The sequence below is a fragment of the Marmota flaviventris genome, chromosome 8 (assembly GCF_047511675.1).
Source record: "Marmota flaviventris isolate mMarFla1 chromosome 8, mMarFla1.hap1, whole genome shotgun sequence".
Lineage (NCBI taxonomy): Eukaryota > Metazoa > Chordata > Mammalia > Rodentia > Sciuridae > Marmota > Marmota flaviventris.
Window position 1 is genome coordinate 121,847,739 of NC_092505.1, and position 5,578 is coordinate 121,853,316.

At 47.4% G+C, this 5,578-nt stretch overlaps 1 non-coding gene across 1 annotated transcript; it reads left to right on the forward strand.

Moving 5' to 3' along the window:
• Positions 1 to 5,277: 5,277 nt before the first annotated feature.
• On the forward strand, positions 5,278 to 5,350 carry Trnat-ugu (transfer RNA threonine (anticodon UGU)). Its single transcript has one exon. It is a non-coding gene; the product is annotated as a tRNA-Thr (tRNA).
• Positions 5,351 to 5,578: the final 228 nt, after the last annotated feature.

Sequence of the window (5,578 nt, forward strand, 5' to 3'; positions counted from 1 at the left end):
TTTTTCTTTAAAAAAGAGCTTAAACTGATTTCAGTGGCTTTTGCTTGTAGCTGATCTGGAGGCTGAGGTAGGAGACGGCTGGAGCCTAGGAGTTCAAGGCCAGCTTGGGCAAACACAGACCCTAGTTCAAAAAAAACAACAAAAAAAAAGAATTTTTGACCATTAAAAAAAAAAAAAAAAGAAACAATTTTTGACCGTATACTTGGTCCAAGTGACTGGTGGCTCCGCTGAACACATTTTGCAAACTCCTTAAGGTGGCCTAAACCCCACCTCAGTGTCTTGCTAAATCTCGGCCTTTCTGATGCCACCAAGGAGGACTGTGGTGACATGGTGGCTGTCAGGAGGCACACACCTGCCGTCTCCAGGGGAGCCTGTGGTACCCACTGTCTCCATCCGCGAGGGTGGAGGAGGAACAGCCACACTTGTGTTGCTGAGTGCCAGGAATTCTGTGGGTCCCACTGAGTCCTTGGATGGGCAGCCCCGTCTCCCTGTGGGGTTGGAGGCCCGCGAGGGCGAAGGGAGAGGGAGACATCTTTGTGTCTTCTCTGGAGGATCCAGCCCCTCCTCTGTTGGTGACAGCAGCCTGGTTTCCCTGCTTGGCTCATGGCCTGCTGGGATTCAGGTGGCGCTGCCTGGCTCTGGGAAGGACAGCCCACTGAGCCGGACTCTCACCATATTCAGTCCCTGGGTCACAGGGATGTGGAGGTGACCCGAGCCAGCCAAGGAGAGGCTATGCTGGCCCCTTGAGAGCAGAATGGCAGAGATGATGGCCAACCAACTTCCAGGGGCCCAGACATCCCATTGAGCCATCACGGAGCAGGGCCAGGAGGTGAATGAGGCCCAGGCCCGGGGCCTCTGATGCGACTTGCTTGAAGCTTTTCAGGGAGGTGAGCAAACAACAGGCAGCTGGGATTAGGCCCCTGGTTCTCCTTCCCCTGTTTCACCTTCACATCCCCGACTCCTCTTCTTTTAAACCTCAAATAAAGATGGTGGGCTACTTGCGTTCCCCAGTCCTGATGCCTGGCTGCTCCAGGCAGGCCTCAGGGGCAGAGGACAGCCCACAGCAAACTGCTCCCAGCTCCCTGTCCCAACCAGTCTCTCTATCCCCACTTTTTTCTTTTTCTTTCTTTTTTCCTGGAGCATTTTAAAGTAAATCTTAGACAAATATTTCACCCTCAAATAAAGACTTTCAGCAGGGCGTGTAATCCCAGTGGCTCGGGAGGCAGAGGCAGGAGGGTCACAAGTTCAAAGCCAGCCTCAGCAACTTAGTGAATCCCTGAACAACTCAGTGAGAACCTGTCTCAAAATAAACAATAAAAAAGGGCTGGAGATGTGGCTCAGTGGTTAAGCATCCCTGGATTCAATCCCCTGTACCAATAAATAAGTAAATAGATACTTTCAAAAAACATTTGCAAAATACTATTATCATATCCTCCAATTATGCTAATTTCTTACATACCCCAAACATGTTCATGTTTCTCCCATTGTCTTAAAATGTCTTTTTGTAGTTTTTTTTTCTTTCCACAAATTGGTGTCTAATGATGTTCCTTCCATTGCATATGGCTTAAGGGTCTTTAATGTCCTTTACATTAATTATAATCTCTGACCATATCCTCTCCCACTTTTTGTCCCACATCATGTGTTTGCTGAAGACCTGGAGCCACTAATCCTGCAGAACTTCCAGTCTTCTGGACTTGGCAGACTGTGTCCTCAGGGTCTTTTCTCTGCCCCTTGTATTTCCTGTCAAGTGGTGGATGCGCTAGAGGCTGGGACAGATCGCTCTTTGGCCTTTGGCTAACATCAGGTGTAGGGACCTAGTTAGAGCCAGGTTCAGGGACTTACACAGAACTTGATGGTGGTGGTAGGTATTTTCCACAGCATTGCAGCTGGACGCACAGGGTCCATCACAGGGCATCTGGGTGCTTCACTTGGGGCAGTGTTGAAATTGGCCACAGGGTCCAGGTGGATCCTCCCGGATTACCCCTCAGGTGCCCTGGTCTTTAACCAGGTGGTTAAAACCATTTGAAGCAGCATTGATTGTTGCTTTTCAGATCTATTATTTCAATAGGGGCTGCAAAATGGTGGTTTTCTAATTCAATTATGTTTCTTGCTTTTATTTTTTTTTTAATGATTCTTTTTTAAAGATAAAATTTTTGCCCATCAACTAATTGATACTTTGAAATACAGTCCATCCAGTAAAGGTAAGATACCTTTTTTTTTTTAGAGAGAATTTTTTAATATTTATTTTTTAGTTTCCGGCGGACACAACATCTCTGTTTGTATGTGGTGCTGAGGATCGAACCCGGGCCGCACGCATGCCAGGCGAGTGCGCTACCGCTTGAGCCACATCCCCAGCCCTGGTAAGATACCTTTACTTCATTCTTTGGTCTACCTTTTTCTCAGAATGATGACTTATTCCCTATCAATCTTTTCCTTCCTATCAATCTTAAACAAAAAACCCCAGTATCACTTAAAGAATATTTTAAAATATATATTTCCATATGTGTATATTTTAACTAATTTTTTTTTTTTAATTTTTACAGTGCTGGGGATGAAACTCAGGGCCTCACGCATATCAGGTGAGCACTCTCCCACTGAGCCATACCCCAGCTCCTCCATATATTTTAATCATTATTCTTTCTGATGCTCAAGTCATCTTATTTTGGCCACTGAGAGCTCCTTCCCTTTGTCCTCTGTGTCCTTTCCACGGGGCCTGCCTTCCTGGTAGCTTCTGTGCTCTTTGGTACAAGACATCACGGGCTTATCTTGAACATGTCCTGTACCAGCCCTAGAAGTATCAAGTCCCCAGGTGGCGCTGGTTCCTCTGGCCTAAGTAGCGCTGGAGAGAACAGTCATTTAAAAGCCGGTCCTCTCTGGATGTGAAGTGGGCCACCGTCTGTCACAATCCACTTCCCGGTCTTTCTGGTGGCGCCCGGGGGAGGCAGATGCTGTAAACCGACTTCACTGCAGTCAAGATCCTGGCCTCTGGCTGGCCCTGCCTGAAAGGATCATGGAGAAAAGCCCAGAAAAACCAACCCCAGCTGTCTCCACATCCTTCCCGAAGAGCTGCTGGCCAAGAGCTAACAGGTGTGAGGCGAGGGTTTTCCTAGGGACCTGCTTCCTCTGCTCCCCACGCTCTATCTGGAAGAGCGTGCCACCTGTCCTATGGAGGACCCCTGGGTGCTGTTGGTGAGTGAGAGAGGGGGTGGAGGAGGGTGAGTGGGCACGAGGGCCTCTCGTAGGGCCTTTACAAACAAGTTCGCACTTAAACCTCACGATGACCCCAGGAGGTAGGTGCTGTTACTGCCACCATTGTGCACAAGAGGAAAATGAACCTCAGAGGTTAAGTCACTTGGCCAAGGTGGCCACACATCAGGGGGGCTTCAATTAGATCCTTGTCTCTGGACTTCATGGGCTTTGTTCTTTGGATGACTCCCTGAGCCTGGGAAGGGCCATCCTTCTACAGATCACCAGCAGCAACAGCAGCTCAATTTGCAAAATGACACTCCACTATCCTTCCCTCCTTTCTTATTACCAGAACTACTTAATTTTGGAGAACAAGTTGCTCGCCTAAAAAAACTACATTTCCCAGCCTCCTTTGCAGGTGGGGGTTGGCCAAAGGACTGGAGCACAGTTGTGGATGGGACTTCTGGGCAAGCTGCAGGGACAGACAGCTGCAGGGTCCCCCATGGCCCTCCTCCCATCCCCAGCTTCCTGTCTGGACTTTGGCCACAGTCATTGGAGCTCTAAAGTCCTCTTGGACCCAGCCTTGAAAATGGAAGCCTGGCACAAAAGATAAGGACACAAGCGTAGGAGGAGGCCGGGTCTCTGATGGCGGCTGGAATTGCCCTGACAGCTTCAATTGCCTTTCTGTGGACTTCATTTAGGAGAGGCAGAAACAGACCTCAGTCTTGTTTCAGACACTCACTTAGGTAGTTTGCTGCAGGCAGATGAGGGTCAAAAGTAGAAGCAATGAGAATTCTAGAACTTCACTGAGTTCCCCATTCAGAGGCTTTCCACCTCCCTGATTAAGACTTCCCCTATCGTGACTTTGAAATAAAATTCACATGTAATCACCCAAATCAACATACAGATGCTATCTGAGTGCGGTGGCACCTACCTGTAATCTCAAAGACTCAGGAGGCTGAGGCTGGAAGATCACAAGTTTTTAGTGAGACCCTGTCTCAAACACACACACACACACACACACACACGCTCCTGCATTTAATATAACTAACCCACCAAACATCATAGCCTAGTAACACAGCTCACTGTAGGTATTGGTTGTTTATCCTCCTGATCCTGTGGCTGACCAGGACCTGTGGCCCACTGCTGCTGTCCTGCATCACAAAAGATTATCCTACCCCTCATTGCTAATCCAGGAAAAGATCAAAATTCTAAATTTCCAGTATGGTTGCTACTGAGTAAGTACCAGTTCCATTGTAAAGTCAAAAACCAAAAGTTGAGCAATTGTCAAGTCAGGGAACATCTGTAATGACAGATGAAAGAGGCTTCTATTATAAAAGAGAAATAAAAAGAATTTGTAAAAATATGTATTTCAATGTATGCGTGATTGGGGGCACAGTTATACTTGGATACAATGAAGAAACCAGATGCCTACCCCTCCAGCTAGACTCACAGCCAGCCGGTGTCTCCAAATGCAGAGGTGGTTGATTTGTGACTCCAGTAGACAGTGATATTGTCGCTGGTCTTGTGACTTTCTGAAATGCAAATGAAACAAAAACCAAGCTTATCTTGATTTATACAGTAGAAAACATTTCTAGAAAGTGCATTGTATATAAAACCCACAAAAATATTTTATGTCTACATATAAAGCAGAGCTCAAGGGTCAGATCATCATGACCAGACTGTTCATGGATGCAGATTTCTGGCAGGAGACTGGGAACCCTTGTGGAGCGCAGGACAGTTGTGTCATATGGGACTGTCTCACACCTTGCAGGGTCTCTAGCACCTGGCCCACACCTGTGTCCTTTCCAGCATCCTGATGACTAAGCGTATGGCTCAGACTCCCTGAGACCCTGGAAGCCAGTGGCCTGCCCAGGCTGGACATGGCTGGCAAAGAGCCACCCCTGGAATGCAAACACACACTTACCTTTTCCTTCTGGATGCTTCCTGCTCCTCTAGATCTCAGGTGCAACTCCCAGAGGACAGACATCATTGTCCTCTTTTCCCAGATGAGCTAGAAGTCGACCCAGGAAATTGCTGGTGCCACACCATTGTATCTTGGGCCTTCAATAATTTTACCTCCAGGGGGCTGGGGTTGTGGCTCAGTTGGTAGAGTGCTTGCCTTGTATGCACAAGGCCCTGGGTTCAATCCCCAGCACCACCAAAAAAATAAAACTAAAAAAATAATTTTACTTCCAAATCTCTAAGAGACCTAGCAAAGAATAAGGACTATCGTCAACGTGTGATCTCTGTTTTACACAGAAACACCTAGCCAGTGGTGTGCATTTTTTCCCTAAGGTACTCACCAATGAACTTGGGCTGGGTAATGAATGCTTGGTAAACATGACATCATAACCTAATGAGACTTTGCTCATATCATAAGGACAGAGAG